Source organism: Grammomys surdaster, unplaced genomic scaffold (genome assembly GCF_004785775.1).
Source record: "Grammomys surdaster isolate TR1022 unplaced genomic scaffold, NIH_TR_1.0 278, whole genome shotgun sequence".
NCBI lineage: Eukaryota > Metazoa > Chordata > Mammalia > Rodentia > Muridae > Grammomys > Grammomys surdaster.
The window spans coordinates 1,487,863-1,513,374 of NW_021604719.1; the positions used below are offsets into that span (position 1 = coordinate 1,487,863).

The 25,512-nt window shown below is 37.6% G+C and overlaps 1 protein-coding gene across 1 annotated transcript in view; it reads right to left on the reverse strand.

Annotated features, from left to right (window-relative positions):
* Jakmip2 (janus kinase and microtubule interacting protein 2) overlaps positions 1-17,979 on the reverse strand; it is a 151,880-nt gene extending 133,901 nt beyond the window's left edge. Inside the window, exon 1 of the mRNA XM_028777173.1 lies at positions 17,665-17,979. The gene's annotated coding sequence lies outside the window, so the exon portion shown is untranslated. The remainder of the gene's footprint in view (positions 1-17,664) is intronic.
* Positions 17,980-25,512: the final 7,533 nt, after the last annotated feature.

Genomic DNA, 25,512 nt, shown 5'->3' on the forward strand with positions numbered 1-25,512 from the left:
TAAAATTATATTCTAATCCATGATGTTTCTTTCTACAATTGAATTACATGTTCATTTGTTAATGCTAATATACCAATTTAAATGTAAAATGAAAGTGCTGGCAGATTTCTCCTGGGGTCTTTGTTCTAGACTTTCAGATGTCCTTCTTGCTGAGTTCTCACAAGGCTTCTTCTATGTGTGCTCATCCCTGGAGTCACTTCTGGAAATGATACCTGTCCTGTTTGATGAGTGCTTTTATGCCATCTCTGAGGCTTAAGTATTTCTTGAAAGACTTCATCTCTAAATAAAATGTCACACTGGGCATAAGAGCCTCAATATCTTCACAGCTTTCTGATAGTATAGATCATAAGGAGGGTAATCATAAATGCATTCCACTCAGCTATTTTAACAGAGTGATTCTGAGGCCAAAGAAGTGAGTAACTATAAGCCTTTTGAAATCTACAATCAAGTTTATATCCACAGCCAGTCCAAAGATATAATGCTAGTATGTAGCATGTGAAAATGAAGACACAGGTAATTAAGGGCATAGTGTTTGTATGTATGCTTTTATGTGTTTGTGTGTATATATAAGACAGAGAGACAGACAGAAAGAGAAGAGACAGAGAGACAGAGAAGTGTTCTTTAAACTGAAATTCCTTCTTAGCTATGTGTATTACTTCTTAATTGTAAACAAGAGGGGACAAATTTCAGGTGTCTGACTATAGCAGCTGGTTTGCTTGTTCCTGAGTTCTAGGTGAATCTGTAGAGCAAACAGGAACTCTGAAAGGAATGGTACGGGATGGATAGCTTGGTAACAGTCTCCATCCTTCACATCATCACTATCTGCACTGAGTCATTCTCTTTCAGCTGTTCACACTATATCACTGCATTCTCTAAAATCCACTTAAATCCAGCTGAAAATGAAATCCAATTCCTTCCAATGACCAGCAGAAACTTGGCAGCACAAAGAACTGAGAGGAACATGCAGGTTAATCTGGGGAGAGCAGGAGACTTCTTTCTTGGAAGGTAACAGTTATATGAGGGTCTTTTTCCTTCTCAGCATCCCACCCTTTACTGCCAACCAGTCCCTTCTTCTGCATCCTCCAGATATTAGGATGGTGTATAGCCTAAAGGCACTGTAGGGAATTAAATACAGCATCATTATTTGCTCCACTGCATCTTTCTGCTGGAATTCAGTCTCCAAAACTGGGTACATATTTTAATTTCAAAGTTGATGGGCAATCTCAATTTAAAAGAGAGAAAAGAGAGGTTCTTCTTTATGGAATGGAGGGTGTAGCATGGTTCCTGGGACAGATTGAGATTAATATACTAGACCCTTTGATTTTTAATACATTTTTTGATGAGTAGAAAAATATCACAAAAAAAATAGATAAAGAGAAGATGGGACTCTTAGTCTAAACAAGAAACGGTACTCGAACCAAGATTTGGTTGAATTTAATATTTAATACCATTGAGTTGTCATCACAGTTATACGAAACAAAACAAGAACACTGGAAGGGTAGACAAGTAGATAAAAATGTAACTGAACCAGCAGATACCGTGTAAGGACAAAAATGGGGCAGAGATGCCCAGGTGTAAGCAGCTGTGTGTTGTGAAAAATTGATCACGGCTCTCTGAGTTCTAGTCACCTTAAATGAAAAACACAAACTAACAGCAGAGTGTGTGGCACACAGGGTTCCCTCCTCTGATGGCTTTCTTTCCACTTTGGGAAGTAAGAAGAGAAATGCCAGTCCTTAAGTGCCAATCCTTTCAATACACTTAGTTGAGACAAATAGTGCACCAAACAGTGAAGCAATGCGAATATCACAGGTATTCAGATTCGAGGATGTCTGAGTAGGCTGGGCTGCTCTGCCAGGGAGACAATCATCTAAATGTGTGGTCACAGATACTAGATATCTGGAATAAGTGACTTAGAAGGAGCTGGTGAAGGTGATAAGAAGTCGAACTTAGCAGGGTGAGGGCAGGATGACAGAGGGGATACACAAAAATGGTCCTGAGAGTGAGTGATCAGAAAAAGATTATCCAGCTCCTCTTCTCTTTGTGCATACAGATACATTTTAAGCAGATTCTCAAAGAGGTCTTTCTTGAAGAAAGCAATTTATACTCATAATAGAAGATTCAGAAAATAGCTATAGTGACTAAGAAAGATCGCAGCATGAGTCTGTACTGAATACTTATGAAGAGATGACAATGGCTTACATGGCTTATCAGAATTTATTTTGGAAATTAAGAAAAAGATACATTAATATATACCAATTAATCATCTTTTCAAAAAATGACCCTGATATTAAACTCCATGATGATTCATGAGAGGAGCATCAAGAAAGTCTGCTCTTTTCTATTGATCTCAGTGTCATAATCTCTGTTGCCCTCTTGGGCTTTTCCTTCAGAAGTTTCACACCTTCAATTTGAAGAGGGCAGCGCTGCATCTGGACCTCATTTGGCTTGTATATTAATGAATAATCATTATTTTAATTCACACCTAATTTTAAAAGTCTGAAGGAACAAAAATAATAACAAAAGTAACATTCAGCTTAATGTTGGAGGCAGGGATGACATTCATCTCCCAGCATCCGTGGGGACCTTTCTAGAGTGATCAGTTACTGGACCAAGATGCCGGAGTGCCAAAGAGATGTCGGCCAGGGAAAGCAAAATGCAGTCCAAGATAGGGTTCTCAGCTAGTGTAATCCCGGGGTCTGAGATAGATGTTGTGGTTCTCTCCTGTGTACCTAGACACCATTAGGGATCGCCATTAGAGGAACTGAAGACAGTCATTCCCAGAGACTTGTGTACCCAGAAGCCTCAGAGGACCGAGGAGTTGGGAGCAGGTGCCCACAAGCCCAGGTTTCTCCTATGCTCCAGGCAGGAGGCGGATAGCTGAGCTCAAGTGGTGGGAGTGGGGGCGGGAGCATCCGATTTGGTTCAGAATGAGTCCCAATAGTATGCAAGGCTTTCTCCAGGAGATTTAGGAGCAGCTCTTTATGATAAAGGCCCCGGAGCCACCAATGCAGTGATCCTTGATGAAGAAGATAAAGGTCCTTGCTTGCCTAAATTGTTTTACTCACGGTAGATGTGAATATGAATACATACATACTACTCAGGGTGAACTAGGGATTAAATATCTTTTATAGGAAGAGATGCCCAGGAAGGGATGCTCATTGTCTAAACACTTTGGGCCTACCTAGATACCTCATTAGTATGGAGAGCTACGTTTTTTATGCTATATGACTAGTTGCCATGGTCCTGTAACTGGGGTGTCATGGTCATTTGTTCCAGGTCAGGTAGACCTTGGCTGGGAGCTGATTCTAAGGCCTCTCAATCTCAATTATGAGAATTTCCAGGGTTTTTGAAACTGCTTCAACCTTATCTGGTCTCCTGTCTGGTGGCATGGTTCACCTGCCCTACACTCAGTTAAAGCTACCTTTTAACATTCTTTCTGGCTTGTTCTTTTCCTTACTAACAATGTAATGCATGTATACTGCAAACATACAAAACATTTAAGAAGCATAGGCCATAATGAAATATAACCTCAAAAAACAAATTCAACTTTGTTTCTACCACCTGAGTATGTTTTTCTTTTCTGCAAGAGATTTGGGGCAAAGTATTATAGAAAACACAGGTCTCTTTCTTTCTTTCTTTCTTTCTTTCTTTCTTTCTTTCTTTCTTTCTTTCTTTCTTTCTTTCTTTCTTTCTTTCTTTGTTTATTTGTTTGAAAGTAAAGAATTATGAAATCCTTTGTGTACATTAAAAAAAATCTTTGCTTTCAGAATAAATTTAAAAAAAAAGAACTGGAATCATTTTTTTCTGTCTTTTCACAATTAAAAAAAAAAAGCAAAACACAACAAAACAAAAGCCAGAATGAATAGGCTGCCTGCTCATGTCACTCAGTTAGCTTCCCAGGACCAAGGAACCCCTGTTGTACCCTTGCAATATCCCACTGCTCCATCTTGAAAATGTCACATCCTGAACAGAATGTGATACTTCAGCCACAACCATGAGGACAATGTCCTTGTCTAATCAATGGGCTCTGGTTTTAAGACACATTCTACTTCTGAATACGACCTCAATGCTTGTCCTGAGATGTGACAGAAGGAAGGAAATAAACATATTCTTTGATGTCTTCATGCAGGCAGAGTGATGCTCATACTTTGATTAAAATATCACACATATGGCTAAGCTGGCTTCCCACCTGGCCTCTAAAAATGGAAAGTTAGACAGTGACTCTTAGAATGTGCAAGCACAGGTAGTCTGCAGGGCAGAGAAAGAGCTCTCCTTTGAGGCTGCATTTAAGACAGATTCGCAAGGTTGAGTGGAAAGTATCCTTAAACATTTTCTCCTGTAAACTCTTAAGTAAGCTTGGTAAAGCATCAGTGTTTCTGTCAACGTGTCATCTACCTTGTGTGGAGGATGTGGTACATGTGTTAAGCAAAGAAGTAAGCTCAGATCCTTTGAAGTAGTGCATGGATTAATTAGCCTGGCATCTGCATTTTTGGATGTACTTAATATTGTGTATGCTAAACTGGATGGCACTATCCTCCCTAACATTTTCTGCCCCTTCTGTCTCTTTGCCTTTCTCTGCCATCATCCCTGACCTTCTCTTCTCCTTTGTCCCTCTTCCTTTTCCCTCCCTCTCTTTCCCCCTTCTCCTGCTGTCTGTATATATCCCTCTTTATCTCACTATCTTCCATTTCTCTGTGCTCTGTCTCTGTGGTTCTCTGTCTGTCTCCCTCTTTCTACCCCCAAAACATAGACACACACACACACACACACACACACACACACACACTTTGAAAAATAACCCAGTACTACTTGATTATAATGAGAAAGACATTAAACAGACAAGAACTGTGCTAGACAGTTACAAAGCTACAAACATAGACTTATAGTTAGAAAAGTCATGTGGATAACCTAACCTAGAGTTTTGTTTTTAGTTAAGCAGAAATAAGGAGCTTAAGGAATTTAAATTGGTTTTACAGACTTCTGCTTCAAAGATATTTGGTGAAAGACAGGAAAAAATTGTATATACTATTTAAAACTGAGGTTGGGGATCTAACAATCATAACTGAAGGGAAAATACCCAGCTGGGTAGAAGCAAGAGTCAGGATCAATAATCTTATTAAATACTCAGTGACCTTATCCCCTCTGGGCTTCCATTTTTTGTTACTTTCAGAGGTTATGCTTTCTGTGTTAAATGAATAAAACAAACAATAATGAAGGAGTCCCTTGACTGTGACTGGAATCGATGTGTTTAATGTGCTTTCTAATATTTCCTCTTCATTTGTTCTCACTAGATTCATATGCAAGTAAGGGAGGGCTCTAAGGGGGAAGTAGCCGTAGAGAGCCATTCATAATTTTTCTTGTAGGATGTGACAGTTGATTTCATTTCAATCTTACAGCCTGTTTCCTTGGACAACCATGTGACAGTGCTTCACGGATGCTGGAATTCAGAACATGGAAAGCCCCTGGTGCTGCCAAGGGCTCTGTGTGGTATCATTCTACTTTATTTTAAATGTCACATTCTGCATTGTTTCCTGATTAATAGGTATTTGTGACTTGACTCTGAGTGGCTGCACCATCTCGTTTTAATGTTAAGGCAAGGTAGTTTACAATCCTGATCCCCATTTATGTCAGTAAAGGAAATCTTCACAAACTCATTTTACCTTTTATTCACAGGCCTGAGTAGTCTGTCCTTACCATGTTTCCTTGATATCTCTTCCTTCTCCATAACTAATGTGCAGGTGTGCCTGTGTTCTGATAAAGGCAACCAGGTCTCTTTTGGTGCCTAAATGCTTCCTGAGTGTTGTACTTTGAGTTGGAATCTGAATCATCTTTATAGGTTCCCCATTCATTCCTGAACTCCTCCACAAGTATGCCTGACTCAGATCACATTGTTAGGTGCAAGGATCATTTTTAGATTCAATTTTTATATTTACCATAAATCAGGAGTAGAAATCTAGAGAACACACATTTGAATTTGGTTGAAAGAATATCTTAAAGTTCTATTTTAGTTGAAAATGTTCAGATATTTATCTTATTCATAATTGAACACATTTACTAGGAGAATGTGAAATAAAAAGACACTACTTATCAAGCAGCACTGTCCTTGCCCTGACTCCTGAATTCTTTCTTCCCCTTCTTCTGCATGTTTCCTGAGCTATGTGGTGGTGGGTTGGTATAAATGTCCCATCTATATCAGGGAACTCACAATCATTTATTCATAGTGCTTTAAACAGTAGTATATCTGCATTAATAGATACTTGTAATATTCGACCAAAACTGGGAACAGCACAAATCCATGGATATAAACACAGATATTTAGAAGACAGTTTGAAAATATCACCATCTGGAGAAAATCAACATCAATAGGTTCTCCCTTAGGGCATATGGCTTACCTAGCCATGGCTTTAAATAATGTTTATAGTACTAGGAATAAATTCCCTGTTATGAAAGAAACCTTAAATCCAATTAAAAGGCTATTGGTTAACCCCTTAAAGTCACGGTGCTATTGAACCAGTGGGCACATCTTACCCCGCAGGTGGGTATTATAGCAGGAGAGATACAGCTCTGGATAAAACCACTGATGTTTTTTATCTTCCTTTGTCTACACAGTACTTTCCAGTACTATAATCTAAGCAAAAGGAAGGCTTTCTTGGACGGTTAAAGTTTGACTTCTTTGCGATTTTGAGCAGAGATATGGCATATCTTTGGCTACAGGGTCTTACCCTAAAACTGTGGGAGACAATTGCCTGCACTGCTTTGGATGCCTCTGGGGCCTCCTGGCCCAGTGACTCACAGGGAGGTGATCAATGCCTGTTACTGAGATTTTCATTTCATAAAACTAATGTCTTCTGAGAGCTACGTGGTTCACTAATATGGGATACTTCTCCTCAGTCACCTATATTCTTTTGTGATTAGCTTACAAACTAGCAGAACCTTGTATGACTTCTTCATGTATCCTTGGTTTTGGTCACCTATCCCGTGCTTCTTCCTTTACCCCTCCTCCTCCCTCCATCCTCACCTAGCCGATGTTCTCCCCGTTCTTTCAGGTCACATTCTGAACTATCAAATGCTCTTACATATTTTTCAGATCTCCAGTTCACAGGCTTCCAAGGAACTTTCTCATGCACACATCCCTTTGGCTAAGCCTTCCCTGGTCCCTCACTTCTCCTTCATCATCAGTATGCTCTCTTTTGATCTCACTGCCCTCAGCTTACCCTGTCTGTACCTCCACTGCACCGATGTTCTCCTGTCCCTCTTTCCAAAACGTTTCTCCTTACCCTGTGCCAATAGTCAATTTCTAGTTTTCCAGATTAAAGATATGTCAAATGCACAAAACAAAAGATTTGAGTGTTCAGACATGCACACAAGATACAGGAAGACAGAGAGATGGAGAGATCCATATAATGGATGAATAAATGTATTTTTAAAAAGCCCTAAAGTTGGATTTTAGCCAAACCTTGGAGGGTCACCGTGAGGTTTTTATACACAGGGTTCTAATAATTACTGACAACAACAAAAATTCATGATGCTAAAACAAAAATCATGACAATAATACAAAAATCATGACAATAATACAAAGAGACTGAAAGCTGAAGGAAAATACTTTTTTCAGTTTAAAGCAAATTTATTATTTCGACACACAGAATATCACATAAATTATATCACTGCTGTTGAAGTTATCTTAGAAACAGGATCCTTTTCCTAAAAACTGTAAGAGGACACCTTGTAGGTGACAGGATGTACGGTCTGGATCCTGTCTGGCTCACCAGAACACCAGGGCTGACTATGGAGCCCAGCCTGGAAACCTGTGATCTAGGAAGAATGGGATTTCCATTTTTCATAGTTCCTGCAAAGTTTCTCTATGTGGTCACATGCTTTACAAACTTTATACATTTCAGTAATAAAATGTTTCCTTTATACTTAAAAATCATAGAAACTATAATTGTAAAACTTATTACATTACTATCATCAACTAATTCTTGCTAACATTTTGATTTATATTACATTGTTTGTAATGGGTGTGTGTATAATTTATCCTTCTTTACAAAATTGGGATTAATTTGATTTTTCTATTGGATTCTAAGCTTAAAAATATTATTTGACATGTTTTCCTAAATATTGTATTTTCATATATATATGTGTATATATATAAATAGCTCAACTGAATTTCCATTTTCATAGGTCACAGGTAATTTGTCCTGTAAACTTGATCAGTATATAGTGACAAAGAGTAAAATAATAAATAAAAAGTAATTTATTTATTTAACATTAAACTTTAAACAACGTGAAAACACACATTCTGCACAAAGTCAAAAAGAATTAAGTACTTAACATTTTCTTGCTCCTAATTTGAGTAAACTTAAGGAAAAGAAGTAAGTTTTCTGTTAGTATTTATTGTAGTTAGAGTTTGCCAGCTATATTTGTTAGTAAAAGGGCCATATCTACCCTCATATTTACTGGAATGAAGCGATTTACTTGGATTATTCAGAATCTTCTTACCTATTTCTTACCTCTTTCTTCTTCTAAAGAGAGAATTTGACTCAATATTGAGTCTGAAACAATCTCCAGAGAGTTCAGGGGAGAAGAAATCTTTGTAAGAAGCCCATCTTCTCAACAATGAACTCTCTGCCCTCATCAGTGACATCAAAATGTCCTTTCTTTATTCACATACATCTAAGCACATTAAGAATGTGGTCTGCAATGGCATCACCTAACCTGAGAATGGGTAGATTCTGCTTAGATTACATTTGGCTATGTAGATGAAGAACGATGTTCCAAAGCAAGAAGATTGATTATATAGAGCTAGCTAATGCTTCCCATTGCACGTGTGGTAGTGAAACTTCAAGAATCAGGTAACTAGCAGCTGGACAGACACACCACCTTTCTACCTTTCAAGGTCTGTAGCTAAGTCATGTAAGTTTGACTTTTTATTCTATAAATAGAAAGCAGAAAGTTATATGCCACCATCCACAAAAGGGAGACAGTATATGCATAGGCCATGATACAGGTATATCATAATGAGCCAGGTGTTTTCTTACCTGACATTGGGCAATGAATTCTTTCAAACCTAAGCAGGATAAACTCTTGAAGGTCACAAAGGATCAATACCCTGTGCTGCATGGTGATGCTCATTTTCTCCTCATTTCTGAGTGTAGCATTGCACCCACAGATGTAAAATGCAAACAATCTAGCTAAAAAGTCAGCAAGTGGAAAATCACTACTTCTATAGAATTTTAGCCAGGGACAGAGCTTCATTACTAACTCCATCCTTAAAATCTCGGGTTTCCTTTTAAATTATTTCTAGAGTTTGGGCATCTGAATCAAAACACTGGAAAGTCTAGATGTTATAGGTGATTGTACTAAATGAAATTCTTTCAAAGTTAGAGGAAGCCAGGGCTTAAGATAGTGCTCAACAGTGGAATATCATACAACACATGAAAGGGACTATGCTTGACACCAAGTACTGTAAAAAGAAATAAAGCAAGTCTCTTCCAATACAGCTGACACCCAAGTATTCTCTAGCATACAAAATCCACTTCATAGTTTATTAATTACCATTTAAATTATGCTAAGGAGATACAGAAGCCAGTAGAGTTGTGTGGTTATTGTCTTTATTAGAGGGTCACTAGATCAAGACAGCTGTTACCGAAATCCCAGAAACATCAGACTAAGCATTTTTATAAAGAGAATTATCTAGGAGCTTCATAAGTATTGAAGTTTGGAATATATTACATACATTTTAAAATATCCAAATCCTAACTCTTTCTTGTCAGTGCAGGTTAGCTAAAACCTAAAATTGTGAATTCTCATGGGAACTCCCTACATAGACTTTTAATAAATCCCTCACTTGTTATCATTATAACAAAAAAGAAATCTTAAGGGTGAAGTAAGGATGTAGCCCAGTGGTTAGGTATTGGTCGAATATATATAAGACATTGGGCTCAAATACACCCCAACACACATACACACATACACACATACACACACACACACACACACACACACACACTCACACACATACTTCTTGATCAGTTTGTTATAAAAGAAAGGACTCACCACTAGAATGACAACACAACCTAGATTTTGCAAAAATCACACTCATTTTTAAAGTTTAAATGTTTCTATCAGTATTCTAACATCAAAATCCTAATACTCTTTTGTTTTGGATAGTAGGTTCTAATTTGTTACCTTTGACCTTAACATGGATTCTACAGTCATGAGTATGGATCAGTGATTACTACAGAATACAAATTTATGAGGTTGTTGTTGTCATTGTTGTTGTTTTGGAAGGTGTTTACCTCTTTTAAAATGCTGCACAGGCAAGCTAGATAAGGCCTGTGGGTGAGGAATATTTGCTGGGTTTACATTTGTAATGTGGTTATACTGAGAAGTAATTTCCAGGGAGAATATTTCCAGTTTGAAGCAGAAGGCAGGTTGAAAATACCACCTTTTCCCCCTAAAGCACATGTTCACAGGCTTTTTTAGACACAATAGTCTCAGAAAAATTTTTCTTCTTGAAAATAACAGCAATGAGTTGTTTATTATGGTGTCAGCTAAACGTCGTTAGATTTTTGTTTTGTTGTTGTTGTTATTGTTGTTTATATCTTAACTAAGTTTATATCTTAACTACAATTCAATTCCAGGATTCCAAGAATGACAGTAAACATTGAGATGAGACTTAGATGCTAAAAAGGGGATAAAGACCCTTTCATTTTCCTTAGGTTTTGTTGTGCAGACAGGTTTCCTCTAACATAGATGGGATTCAATAGCTGGGTGGTCTATCTCCATGTCTGCTAAGTACAACCATCAATTTCAGGTCACTCTCGTTATATTTCACTTCAAAACATTTATGAAAACAGAATGCTGCATTTATTTATTAAAGTTGTAACATACGTTTTTGTCTAGAGTTGGTTTTTCAATATAGATATGAAAGAATATGTTTATAATTGGTGAATTTAGTTGACTGGCTTTCTCAATAGTAGTAGAAATGTGAATTTGTATCACACCAGCCCATGCTAATAATAATTAAATTACTAGCTTATTTTAATCAACTATAGCAAATTGTGGCATAGCCTTAATGCTGTCAGGTTCAACTTAAAAGTCAGTTTTCAAAGGGAAGTAAAAGGAGCCACAGAGGTGTTGACAGCCTTTGTTATGTCACAGCACACAGTGAACGAACAATCTTTCAGGAAGGATTACTAAATGTTGTGCTTTGTAGCTTTAACAGTGTGATTTTCTCTTTCAAAATCTTAGCAGCAACCTGAGACTATTCCTCATATATATAAGTACTATCTATTTTGCTCACACAGATTATTTATTTGGAGTGTCAGATAATGAGTTCAAGGCCTGTTACATGCTAAGAAAGTGCTTTCCACTGGGTAACATCCCCAGCATTATAGGTCACATTAACAAGATGAGACACTAAATATTCTTTAGTGGAAATCTTTTCTGAAATCAGAGGCAGCAGACCTGTCTGTCCATCAGCCTGTCAGCTTCTCAGTGTATTAGTCAAACAGTCAACAAGTCATTACTGGACACATATGTGATAAAGAGTACCTGACGTGACATTTTAGTCCTTTGGGCTCTGAAAGCTTATGTGCTAGTGGATGGACGCAACTGTTTCCAAAACTACAGTGGTTGTTCTGTACTATAAAGAAAGCACTGTGGAGGGAACACTGTGCGGGGTATACCTAGGAAACCTCTACGTACAGTTCAGATTGAAAATATACAGAGAAATTGCCAACTGAGATTTAGGCTCTAACCATTGGAAATTTCAACCAGTCGTTTTTGAAAAGGATGGGAGACAGATAGCCAGGTTGTCATTGCAAAACTTATACATCTTTAATGAACACAGTGAAAGTCACATAATGAAAATGGGTCTTGTTGTTTTTTTTTTTGGGGGGGGGAGGGAAGGTCGGTGACAGCTGATGTATGCTGTTTGAATATAGCTCCATAAAACGTTTGAACTGGTCACAGAGGTTAAAGCTACAGAATGCAGCACTATCACACTGAAGAAATTAGCTTGACTCTCAAAGAGATTTCTTCTAGGTTTTGTTCTTTAATCGTTGATGATGCCTGTACTTTGTGAATATTCTGATGATTCAAGCAGGGATTTATTTCCCTGGCTTGGATTTAACATTTATTCATTGTCAGCAGACAAGAGATGACCAAGGTTAATTTAACACTCACTGTAAGATCCAGTGGCAGGTAGGACACAGAGCTAGTATTTCCTAGAATAATGTTTGCCTTACGGTTGCTGTAAATCAAGCAGGACCTACCCAGCATTTAAAACCAAAGTATAATGACTCCAAATCAAAACAAATTCAATTATCAAAACCTATACACAAATTCAAATTTAACAGAGAATCATTGATGTGGACAGATGACCACCATATATAAATTGAACGAAATATGGGCCCTTTGTGAAACTGTATTTATGAGTGTTTATCAGTTAGACAGTGAATATGGGGGAAATGGACATTGAATGTCCCCATATGCTAACAGCAATTATTTCTTAATAGGAAGCTTACAGATGATACTTCATTTTCCTTTTTATATATTTTTGTATTTTTCCCTCCACAATAAGAATACACAATTTTAAAGTGAACAAAGTCACCAAAAGACAAAGTAAATTGTGTTAGTAAAACATGTCTTAAGTAGAATATCTTCACTGGAGTGATCTCATCTTTATTACAGCTGATTCATTACAAAGAGTATTTTTCCCAAAGAGGTAGTTTAAGTAGCACAATTGGCTACTTGGCTACAGCTGAATCACCTACTGTCCCATAAAATACATGCCACATTATTAGGAATAGTAACAGCAATAACAACAGAATAATCAGCCATGTGGCAGATTTCTCTAATCCTAAAACCTAGAGTATTGAGCCAGAATGATACCAATTTCTTACTTTAAAAATTATAAACTTTATCACAAAAAAATCCTGAAAAAAATCACACACCACAATTAAGCAGATTTGAAGTCTATGAAACTTAAAATACCTTAACCCAGCTAAAATAGGCTTTCAGAATGCAAGCTGTGCAAATAAATGTACATTAAATTTTACACTTTCAGCATCAAATATATTTTAGGCACTCATTCACCATCAAAAACCAAATATTCATAAGAGAACTGAAAACCAACCAACCTCATATTCTAATTTATTACTCCTCCCATTACCTGCCTTCAGCCTTCAGGAGGGCAACGTCAAAGTTAGCCTGGGTTGTGTAGCAAGTTCTTGGCTATCATAGACTAAGTAGAAAGAACCATCTCACAAAAATATATGTGTCTATATACGTATGTATACATGGGTATATATGAATGTGTATGTATATACATGAACATATATGTATATGATTATATACTATAAATAGTTATATACTATATATAGTATATACATATATGGATGTTTTTAAAGCAATTTTTGATGTTTGATATTTTTAAAATGTATGAAACTGTTTGTCTTAGAAAATACCTGAACTATCAAACTTAGGATAACTTATTTTATAATATTTTTTTAAGATCAAGTAGGTACAAAGATGCATAAGCAAAATGGCACAACTGCTCTTAATATTTAGGGTTAATTAGAATCTTAAATTGGTTCCATGTGCAAAGAAAACAGTGCTACTTCCCAATCTGTATGTCACTAGAAACCAAAACAACACTGTCATAAAATAAGGGCATGTTAGTCTAGTGAAAATCTGACTCTTTCCTGGCAATTGTCTTTTTTCTTCTGCAAATTATCAAAAAGTTCATTTTTTCTCTTAAATATATCAGGGTTATCTATTTTAAAATCTCCTATACACACTTAATCTATTTGTAAAATTAATGTCATCAAAATCCAATTAGAGTGCCTGGAATCTTCTAATCTAAATCCCAAAAAAGTGAATCATATAATGCACGTTTAGTATATTCTATATTGTACATCAAATCTTCAAGTCAATTTATTGGTATTTCAAACATGAAAGACTAGCATTCATAAAACTTTGGGTATCACCCCTGTTTGATGGTTTGCTAAACACAAACACAAACATGGACAAGCTTAGCTTGTCCGAATCAATTTTCACTTACTAAAACCAATCAAAACAACAATTTAAAAAGAGATTTTCCTGACTTGATAGTGTATTAGAACTTAAAGTTAAAGTGATTTTTGAGATGTATACTTGCATTGCAGTCACATGAAGTGCATTGGTAATTAGAATAGTAATTGTGGAGTTTCATTGTTAACAGCCTCACCTGTGTGTATCTTATATCCTCCAAGGAAATTTTATGTTGCTAGTGTATGCAGATTCTGCTAATCAGCTAAGTGCTCTACAAATAGTTGTTAGTAAATTGCTTAATTCGCTCTGTTTGAAAATACATTTTAATTAATGGGATAATAGAGGCATGTATAAATGGCTGTGTTAACTGACCTCTCCGATCAAAAACCAAGTGTAAATCTGGTTTATTTATTTCAATGAATATTGAATATTCAATATTGAAACTTCCAAAATAAATTCAGTTTCTTTTAAGCCCTTACTTTGAGAATTAAAAAAAAAAAGCACTAAGTTTTTCAGCCATTAATGAGAACCACAGGAAGAAGATTTTGCTATCCAAATATAAACTTTCAGCCACCCAGAAGAAGACTCACAGTGTGAAATCAAAATTACAGAACGTTCTGAAGTCATTGGAAGAGATTGGACATATCACATCATAAAGCAGTAAACTGAATGTATATCCCAATTATAACAAGTTTTAATAAAGGCTCACATATCAATAAGTAGTTAACTTTAATATTCTAAAACGAATGGTATTTTCAAGACATAAACTGAGGAAAAGTCAACAAACTTTCCTTCCCTACTTCCTTTAAACACACCTTGAAACAATAAATTGGATATAGCCTTCATGCATTTTTTTTTCTAACACTAACTTGGTAGCTCTTGAATAATTCTACAAAATACTACAGTTATCAAAAATCAGCCATAAAATAGAGAGTCATTTGAATACCACTACTTGACATTACACTATGTGAAGCTACTGATAAGCAAATCCCTGCATCGTGTTAAGACTACATAAAAATGTTTTCCAGATAGGTGATCAATCACTTTCTTCAAGAGTACCTAGATTTGGTAATTAGAAGCACATTACAAAATGGAGTCTACATTCACAAATGTCCAAGTATCCTATGTTAAACAGCTAATCTGAACCCTTGAGAAAATAGTTGACTCTAGGAAGTTAGGAGTACTTTTAGAAAGAAACAGTACATCCCAGACAACTGCATATTTAGACCATAAGCTGGTACTCTTCAGCGGCAGAAGAGAGTGCATGACCGTCCACACTTCCTTTGAAGACTTTTTATTCTTTGTGTATCTAATTTTAATTCTTTCCATGAATCTGAAGCCCATTGATCATACTCCAGCATCCAAAAAGTAGCAATTGCTAGTGTCTTACTTGAAAACAGAATCTTATATGAAACAAGTGATGCTTATATCTCAATTCCTCTACTCCAGATTACATAGTTCTGGCTTACTTGTCCTTTTATGAAGTCCAGACCTATAATTGAATAGGACTACCAACCAAGTTTCCTAACCATGACTTATTGTGACGAGACTTTCTTCAATCTCTACCAACTTTGCCCATAAAACCACATCCAAATTCAGTAGAAAGGAAATAAATCAAAGGGACCGGGCACCTGCTTTCCATTTATAAAACAGGCCCAGCTGTTGTATTGCATCTTTTCATTTTTATAAGTTTACTGTAGAAATATTTCAACTTTTATTTTAGAAAATCAAAAGTGTCATTTATCAATACACTCTAAAATCTTTATGTAGTGGTATAAATCCTTTTTGCCATGACATACAAGCCCAGTACCTACTTCCTTGACCTACTTTATAGAGTTGTTATAATTAGGCACATGGTAGCAAGAGTTTAGACTTGTGAATATGCATGGTACATGAGCATATCAAATTAAGTCACGAAGCATCATTCTTATCTATAAACCAAATAAGCCTCAGAAACACAAAACTCAAATCCAATGATATAAAATTACGAATTAGGGGTATATATATAAAATAAGATGAAAGATTAATATGAAAATCTGTTATTTTAGACTGTAAAATAAGTTCTCAATGGCAGTGATGGTGGGAAGGTTGGTAGACACAATTCATGTATTTGATGGATGTACTAGTACTAATACATTTTTACCTGAAAAGATTTTTTGGCTTTAGTTCAATGAAATCCATTATCCTAGGTGGTAATGGAGCCTTGCATATTCGAATCTCAGGCATCTTTAGTCTCCTGAGCTGCCTTAAAGCCTTAGCATAGAAAAGGTCAAACAGATACCAGTAAGCTTTTATAAACTACAATCGCCCTGGTTTCAACTACAAGCCACATCCTCCTGCCAAGCTCTCCTTGCTGTTGTTCGTTTCATTGTATGAGCAGACAAATTCATCCTGGAGTCCTTGAGAACTCTTGGGTTTTTAAAACCATCTTGCTTCCTACTTAATCACTTAGAGAAGCCACCGAAGAACAGAACATTCTGAGAGAACCATAAAATGGTGGTGGACACCGAAGGAATGAGCAACAAATATCTACACAATTAAATAAAATAAATGCCTCTCACCTGCCGGTTCAGCTGTACTGGTTGAAGCACAGTGCAGATATGAAAGGGATAGATCAGAATTTCAAGAAAATCTATCTGTTTTAACATTTATTTGAGACGATGCAATATGCTAAATAATATTCCAAGCCACCTCCCTTTCTCATCATTGTAAATTTGGGGCCCTCGACCTAGGCCCACAACCCCAATTAAAACAGCCAAGCTATGAATTGGCATCTAGTTCTCTAATACAGAAGAAAAGATAGGCATCTGTCCTAATTGTCCACAATGAACCTAAGGGACAATAACAAGAATAAATGTCACATTAATCCAAATGAAGCCAATGAATAATAATACAAGCCAGAAGTCCGGTTCCTAAAACATGCAATTACTTCCAAGAATGCAAAGGCATCAATAACCATAAAAACGATAGTAAATCAAGCGTGCTGTGCATAGAAATAGGCTCCATAAATGCAACACACCTGCAACGTAGCATGTGTACATACGATGTGTATATAGGTAGATGTGTATGTTCACAATTAAAGACACATCCTGAAAAAGAAACTCTGGATCTCGGGAATGGTCTTTCAACAAGAAGATGGTCAAGTGTGAAGCAGAATGCCTAATTCTGGGACCAAGTTAGCGCTAGAGCAAATAAGTAAAATCACAATTAGGCCAACAAGGTTGAGACACTAAATGTGTTCTTGAGGGAAGGCCCAGCCCTGTTTGTGAGACCTGCAAAGGAAAGGATTGCTTTCAACTCCCTCCTCTCCTTGCTTGTTCCTTTCCACCCCCTGATTTTGTTGCTAAGCTTGAGAGGAAAGGAATCCGGCGGTTCAGTTAGTATTCTGAGCCACTTTGTGATAAAAATCAAAACATCATTTTTCCCCGTAAAACAGAAGCGGATGCCTTCTCACTTCTCTGCTGACAACCTTCCTCTCTCTCCATCCTCATTTCTGTCTCCACACCCCCAACCCCCCTCCTAGTCTCAGAGACGCGAGTCATTGTTTAAGTCTAGGCCACAGATATATACACAAGTCATTTAATAACCATCTAGATCAAGACGGTAGCTCCTTTGCCTCCCACTCACCATGCTGAGACCAGGAGAAGATGCTGAAAGGAGGGAGAGCCGCACACTGAATCCATTTTTCTTGTGACCGGGTCGGATGCAGCCTCTGAACCCAACATCAGCAGCGGCTGCCGGGATTTTTCCCCCTCCCTCTCTGGTTGGTGATGGTGCGATAGGAACCACCCTTTCCAGCTCCGCTAGAGTACCAGCAGTAGAGGCGGCAACAGCAGCAGCATCACTTGAGCCTCCTCCCTCTTGGAGGATGGTGTGAGCTCTGAATCAGCCAGGAACTTGCAGCAGACGCCTCCTCAGGCTCCTCCTTCCCTCCCCACCCCCACAGCCCCACCCCTGCTGCGGTAGAAGCAGCCAGCCCCGGCAGCTGCTGGTTGTCATGGCAATAGCCAATTGCAAGTGGCAAGCTAAGGGGGAGGGGAGAGGAGCTATGCAAGCTGCAGGGGTTGGAGTAAAACTAAGTCCCTGCCTCTGAGATGCTCTTGATCTCTCATAATCTAAGCTCTAGGTCTCATTGAGAGGCGCCAAGGGTGAAAAGGTACCAGGAAAGAACAATTAGAGTTGGATTTAAGTTATAGGTTGAAATATATCAAACAGCTTGACATTTATTTGTACTGTCTATAGATTTTAAATAAAATATATTGCACTTTCTATTGGAAGAAATAAACTAAAAAATTACGTGAGAGATTGTTATTACTCCAAAGGTGTGCATCCTTGATACCATCTCTTGCTTAGTGCCACTCAGGCTGCTAATTTAAAACAAACGAACAAAACCAAAGCAAAACCTGCTGAACATTGTAATAAATCTGGTGCCAGCTATGTTCCTTTACACGTGAGAACATCAGTTTGTTCTCAGATCATTTGATTCTACCGTTTTTCACGTTGTCCTGAAAAGGACCTGGCAATATTGACAACACCCCTGAGGAAAAGGAAGTTGGAACAAAACAACCCGGAAATACTTATGAACAACCACTGTTCTCAGCAGCACTAGACCGTGGACAGTTCCAAACCTATCAGGCTTCTGATTCCTGGAGCAAGCATTATTCACGAGCAATTCCATGCTGTTTTCATGGATGCCCTTTCGGGGTTCTGAAGTCAGCTGTCAGTTAGGGTTGTAGGTAGGAGAAAATCAAGAGACTGCGCAGTGCTGAGTTCTGTTTCTTGCTGTAAATTATAGATGACACTAGAATATGTCTCAGGCAGTAGTTGTAAAGATTGATTGTGATAATGCACTGAAAGCCCTTGGCGTGTAGCAAGCACACAGTAAATGTTTACTATTATTAGCAAGAGTTGTAGAGAGGTACGCTGTAGACATCACTTAATCTAAAAGCTTTAAGGAAGGGTGTAACAATTCCAGGTAGACGAGAAGATACTAAATTCTTGATAACTGTGATGGCTGGTGACAGTGGGGGCCGTGGTGACCGAAGTGTGAATATTCTAAAAAGTTTCATATTTCCTAAATTTGAAAATTTGGAACACTGTAAATCTTGAAGAATACAGCTAATTTTTAAAATCGACATACAAATAAAATAAATGGCAACATGAGAATTAAAAACTAGAGTCGTCTAACATTTCAATTTGCTCCTGTGTCCCCTTTCCTGCCATTCCTCTGCAGAACAAAGTTAATCTTTAGGTTTAACTCACGCAGTTACTTACAGGTTCAAGTGAACAGACACAGATCTCAGGAATACTAGTACCCCAGGTTCCATTTCTGATTTTCTTAAAACTATTATTTTTTATTAAATATTTTATTTATTTACAATACAAATGCCATCCCCTTTCACCTTTTCCCCTCCCTAGAACCACCTATCCCATCCCCCCTCCTCCTTTATGCTTTTATACAATTTTAATTACATGCATGTATTAAGGTCAGTTCTAGGTTGAGGGACTAGCAATACAATAGATGCAAATAGTTAAGGAACAATCAAGACAATAAACACAAAATTAAAGCTATTATTTAAGGCAAGTTTAGCTTTCCCAAACCATTGTTTCTTGTTTTGTTTACATAATGGATGTATTATAAATTCTCATGATTCATTACGGAAACTTAGTACATTGTTGTATGTAAAACATTGGCACAATGTCCAATGCATAGTACCTATGCATCAAATATTGTCTATAATTAATTCTATTTATTCATAGGCATCAGTTTGAACATATAAGAGGATTTTCTTTTTTTCTGGCTAGAACCTTGGTGCCACAGGTACGTTCGAACAACACTGAACTTAAAGATGACCATGTGGTCAAGGGAAGGGTACAACTCATTCTTAGCATTTGATATCTGTGTACCTTCCAAAAGAGAGCCTGCCTCTTGACTTGGGCAAATTGCAGCCCTTATCTCTTCCCAGAGCCTCAGCAGCCACACAAGGCCTGCTCACATTTCCAAACCTTAATGCATAAGTGTGGTACCACAGGAGGGAATGGGTATACACATTTGTGATTCTTTTTATCCTCTCTGTCTTTGGTTTTCTTCTGTCCCCTCAGAGGTGGTGTCAAAGAGAAGGCGAGAAAAGCTGCTGGCTATAAAGTGGGGACTGCAGTGATGGCAGAGTCCTACCATGGACAGAGCATCACCAGCTAAGCCAAGAGCTGACCCTGGCCAGGGATCCCTGAGGACCTCTGATGTTTGAACAACTTACAAACTTAATCACTTTAAGACTCTCGCCCTCCTCTCCTGCTCCTCCTTTGCCCCATCCTCCTGCTTGCTAAGTCTGTACAACATTATCATAATTTGTTAGAATTTGCTTTAAATATTTAGAAAATTATGATTTACTTTACCTTATATATGTTAGGGTTTTTTTTTCCTGACTTCAAAAAAACATGTTAAATTTTTAGAAAGTTAAAGAGATTGGCCCCAGAGCCAACAAACTCAGTAAAAGAAGTTCAGACAGGAGAATTATTAGTTGGAATCTATCTAGCTGTGGAAAGACAGTGTATCAAAGCCAAACAGCAACTGACAAAAGAAAAGAAAGTAATGACAGTATACAATGAACCTGAAAGCCAATTCTTAGTAAAATACCTCAATTATTCATAATGCTTTTAATCAAGAAAAAAATTTAGATTTCTCTTCTTTTTGTTATATATTCCTTTATTTTAATATACTATAACGTATATCATATCAAAGTGTTATAATAGTTACAGCGTAACATGCTGTAATAAATTACAAATTATAATATAGCTTAATATACTTACCATACCATATTCTCTAACAGCACATATAAGATACCATGTACTTTTAATTATGTACCATATAATTGACTTTCACCTTTAAATGCTTTCTTTCTTAAGCTAAAATTTTTTGATCATTTCAATCATAAATACTATATATATATTTTTTTACCACTCTCTTTTCCCATTCCAGTTCTTCTTATGTTCTTCTCATTCTTTCAAAATTATGAACGCTTTTTCTTTCATAATTATTGTTACACATATGTATGTAATAAATGTATATACAGGTATAAAAGGTGTGTGTTTAATCCCTTTAGTGTTGCCTGTATGTATGTGCATTTCAATTAGGGCTGACACCTTAGATTGAATAACCTATCATGAATCCTGACCCCAGAGAAGACTGAATCTTCTTCTCTAGCAGTCATTAATTGCCTATAGCTCTCTTAGGGGAGGGGACTTGTGAGATTAACCCACCTGCATTAGCACGTCAGCTGATGCTGTTACTGTACAGGTCTTGTTTAGATGACCAGATTGTTGATAATTCGTGGGTACAGCTTTCATATCATATACAGAATCTAGTAGCAGACATCCTGATGTTCTGAATTTTTGCTATCCTCTTCCATGGTGTCTTCTGAGTCCTCAATGTAGTGGCTGTGTTGTAGATCAACCAGTTGGCATTGGTCAATGTACAGGTGACTTTTCTTAATATTTTGAGTAATTTTGGATTTCTCTAAATGTCTCTATTTGCTGCAAAAAGAATTTCTGTGAGTAATGAATATAGCAGAATACAAATAAGATCATTTCTTTGCTTTTTTTTTGCCATTCATGTTTGGCTCTAGGTCATCATCCTAGGTCTCTTGGCTATCGATCCTGGCTATCGGTTCTCTGGTTTTTAGACTTCCAGACAGTGTTGATGTGGGCTCTCTTAAGGCATGGATTTCAAGCTGGACCCCAAATGTCATTAGAAAGGCTTTCCTAGACAACTAATGGAAATAAATCCAGAGACTCACAACCAAACATTAAGTGGAGCTTGGGGAATCCTGCAGAAGGAGAGAAAGGATTTTAGGAGTCAGATGGGTCAAGGACATCACAAAAAAGCCTACAGAATCAATTAATCTAGGCCCATAAGTGGCTCATATAGACTGAACTCCTAACCAGGGAGACTACATGGGGCAGGTCTAGGCCCTCTGCACATATGTTGCAGTTATATAGCTGTCCTTCTGATACGACTTCTAACAATACAAGCAGAGGTTTTCCCTGATTCTGTTGCCTGCCTTTGAGACCTTTTCTTCTTACTGGGTTGACTCATCTATCTTTAATAGGAAAGGTGGTGCCTAGCCTTACTGCAACTTGATAAGCTATGGCTGATTGATATCCATAGGAGGCCTGCCCTCTTCTGAAGAAAAATGGAGGAAGAGTGAATGGGGTGGGGAACTATAAAAAGAAGAGGGAGGGGAAACCAAGATAAATAAATGAATGAATGAATAAATAAATAAATATTAAAACCTAAAAAGAACATTTAATGAGGTATGAGAGTTATGTTTACCAGGGAAGTTGAGTATAGAAGCCTCATGAGCAGAGCCTACCTGGGGGTATGAGGACAGTGCTGGAGGGTGAGGTTCTGGGGAGCTCATCAGACACAGCTAGTGAATGAGCTCCATATCAGAGCCAGACCTGGGGATGTGTTGTTGGCACAAGTAGGCTTGGTTCTAGGAGAACTCTCCAGAGAAGTCTTGAAAGATTCCTTTCCCTTCATTAAATGCCTCAGCTATTCCTTTATTGTAATATGAAGCTGAAGAGTACACTTTGCATTCTCCCTTTCCTCAAGAATTCTTTTTCCCTGGCTTGTCTGTTTAATCTCTGGGATCTTCAATAACTTTAGGTTTCTTTGAAACTAAGGTAAATATTGTCACTGATATCAATTCAGGCATGGTGGCCTTTGTTTATACTCCTAGCACATAAGAGGGAAAGACAAGAGGATCACTGGAAATTTAAAGCCAATCTGATGTATGGAGACAGACTGTGCCAAAACAGCATCAACTGATGAGATGGCACTTGCCATTGTCTTATGGTTTCTATCATTGTGGAGAGACACTGTGACCACAGCAACTCTTAAAATGGAAGACATTTTATTTGAGGCTCACTTACAGTTCAGAGGTTTAGAGCATTGTGGTCATGGCAAAAAATCATGTCAGCATGTAGGCAGACATGGTGCTAAAAAAGTAGCTGAGAACTCTACATCCAGATCCAATGGCATCAGGAAGAGTGAGGGACCCTGATGGAAGATGGCTTGAGCATCTGAAACCTCAAAGCTCACTCCCAGTGACACATTTCCTCCAACAAGGTCACACCTACTCCAACAAGGCCATATACTGTAATAGTGCCAATCCCTATGAGCCTATGGGAACAATTTTTATTCAGTCCACCACGACCACCGAACCTGATGAAGTGAATTTGATCTTTAGGATTACAAAGTGAAAAGAGAGAACCAATTCCTATATTTGTCAATTTTCCTGTAGTCTCTTCTTTCAAGAGACCACACACACACACCACACACACACACACACACACACACACACACACACACACACACACACAGAGGCGCACAAAACAAAAACACACTTCAAAATATACAGAACAAACAAACAAATATATAAATAACAATGTAGCTAATGTAGCTAGAGAAAGCTCAGTGAACAATGTCCTTTCTGAACAAGTATGAGAACTGACTTCAGATTTCAGCATCTATATAAAAGCTGGATGTGGTACCATGAACATGTAAGTCCAGCACGGAGGGCAGAGATAACCAGATCATGGGAATTTTCTGGCTGTCACTTAAGCTGTAGTGGCAGCCCCTAGGATCTATAGGAGACCCCCACCTACACAGAGGGGGACACACATATATACAACTCTGATATCAGTTTAAGCCATCATCTGTGACATTGTAAAGAATATATTCATGGGGGTTAGTGGCACATTTTCTTTCTTGATTATTCATTCCCATTTCAATGTTAGCACTGAGGTCAGGAATGATGCTCACTGGTTTACTGATGCATGGATTTAACAGCTGAAACTGCTAGCTGCTACTGTGTATTGGCACTAATTCCCAGAGATCTACCCACAAATCATAATATGAATATTCCATGAAGCTTAAAGTCTAACGATAATTATATGAGTAAGTTAAAAATGATGTTCAGAGCAGGGAGCTCCACTAATGGATAAGAAAAGGATATAATCTCCATTGGGAAAGCAGGGAATATATTATTGGGGGATTGTGGTTGGGGTGGATCAGCCTGTGTGTGTGTGTGTGTGTGTGTGTGTGTGTGTGTGTGTGTACAGATCCTGCAGGATAGAATATCATTTGCCTCTCAATTTTAATTTAATCTTTAATCATGCTTGTTCACAATATGTGCTTGGTACACATGGTACACCAGTTGAATTTTGTTGTAAGATAATGTCTCCAGAAACTCTTAACACACATACTACTTCTTTCCTCTGCATTTTTTTGTCAATTTGTTTGGAAGATAAAGATTTATCAGTATCTAAGGAGCTATGAAATTGTTAAGATAAAAAGGAAGAAAAGCAACCCAACGATTAGTTTTCTTACAAGACTAGTTTTCTTACAGTAGACAAAGAGACCTGAGATGCTGACAGTGATGACTGTTACATTATGATTTAAAGTACATTTCATGATATCATCTGTACTCTGATGTGGAAACAAGAAGCAGGTTTTCTTTTAATATTTTGGGCAATTAGGGAGGAGTCCATCATAGATGACATGAATTTACAGCATCAGCAAATCAAGGAAACTTAGTTGGGGTTTCTATGGCTGTGCTAAAAGACTGTGGCCGAAAGCAACTTGTAGAGGAAAGAGTATGTTTCATCTCATACCTTGCAGTTTATCATTTGGAGAAGTTAGTGCAGGAATTCAAGGCAGGAACCAGTATATACACTATGGAGGAGTACATGCTTATAGGACTGTTAACCATGGCCTGGACATTCTTCATTCTTATACCAACTAAAATCATGGGCCCAAGGGTGTCACCACCCCTAACAGAATGATGTTGCCTACATCAATCATTAATCAAGAAAGCCCCACAGGCTACCCACAGGCCAGCTTTGAGGGGGAAATTTTCTCAACTGAGGTTGGGCTTTTCCAAATGGCTCTAGCCTGTGTCAAGTTGATATAAAGCCAGTACAAATGTAAAGGGTATAAGAAAAGTTCTGCCTCTATGGTCTTTTCTAACATTTGCAACCATAAAATCAACAATTTAGACCAATTGATGCATATATGAAAGTTTTACTTCATGATTTAGTTATCTACAGGAAGTGCAAACTCTTTCATAATATTTTATTGCCCCAAAACTTGCATGGTCATTTTGAATACAAAATATAAGATCAGGAGCCTTGGTGTACAATGAGTACACATACCCCATAAGGGGCAAAGTAAGTATCCTTCCTGCCCTTGTGTACTTTGGAGTCTAGGGGTAGGAATAAGGGGAAAATTAGCTACAACATGGCAGCAACTTTTTCTATTCTATGTACCATGATGCAATGAAAGAATAAGGTCGATTAAGGACTGTGAACAGAAAAAGTGACAATGACACTGTGACATCTATGGTTGACCTGAAAATGAAATTTGGCTTGTACTTGCCATATAACAACTGACAAAAAGAGATCTGGTTTGAA